Source organism: Nilaparvata lugens, chromosome 1 (assembly GCF_014356525.2).
Source record: "Nilaparvata lugens isolate BPH chromosome 1, ASM1435652v1, whole genome shotgun sequence".
NCBI lineage: Eukaryota > Metazoa > Arthropoda > Insecta > Hemiptera > Delphacidae > Nilaparvata > Nilaparvata lugens.
This window is the reverse complement of record NC_052504.1, coordinates 56,739,688-56,740,624: the sequence shown is the minus strand read 5'-3', so window position 1 is coordinate 56,740,624 and position 937 is coordinate 56,739,688.

The following is a 937-nucleotide window of genomic DNA, read 5'->3' as shown; positions in this document are numbered from 1 at the left end:
CGTGCCAACAACTGGACGAACATGTGCTACTGTTAGATTGTGGTTTATGGATGGCTGTGGAGTAAGAAAATCACCTTGAATAGGGTTTGAGTTGTCAGGGTCCCTGTAGGATATTTGCAGTTGTCAGTCGACTATTACATTTCTGATCAGTGCCCTTTGTGTTGGTGCCACAGCTTTTTCATGATGGTTGCGGGCTCAGTACAGCACTAACTTGATGAGCAGGTGGTACTGTTACACTGTGGCCTGGTCTGACTTGTTCTATGAGACTGGCGATGCAAATATTAGATTGTAGTGCCTTCAGCAAACATAGGGATGGGGGTGTGAGAATTATCTGTCTTAAGAATTAGAATTAAGAAAAATACGTTTATATCTGAGGCTGGAGTGATATTAAGTATAGTCTCTAGCCTTTGCTAGTTGGCGGGGTGAAGCCTCTAGCCTTTGCTAGTTGGCGGGGAAGGGAAAATATAGCCTCTAGCCTTTGCTAGTTGGCGGGGGATGGGAAAACGAAGCCTCTAGCCTCATCCTCGAACCACGCAGCAAACCGTGCATTCCTCCGAACATCTTGCCTTTCAACGAACATGAGCATCTGTTTCATAATGTTAAAAATCAGCTGTTAATCATTCGCCGTACCGCACTCCGAACCATTCGCCGTGCCGCTTGCCTCTGTTCTAACTGCTCGCCTCACCTCACTCCGAACGCTGAACTTTTCAGCCAATCAGAGCCCTCGATTACAATTCGCCGTGCAGCTAGCTCCACAATATTTTGGCTATCCATCACAAGTGGAAAACATGCGAACATGAATACAGAAGTATGGGCAATTTTTTATTTGATTAAATTCATGTTTTGAAGAATTCATTGTTACGAATGATAAATTGATAGGAGCTTATAAATATTTTCTAATTCAAATGAAATAACTTCTGAAAAAAAAATGATTGGA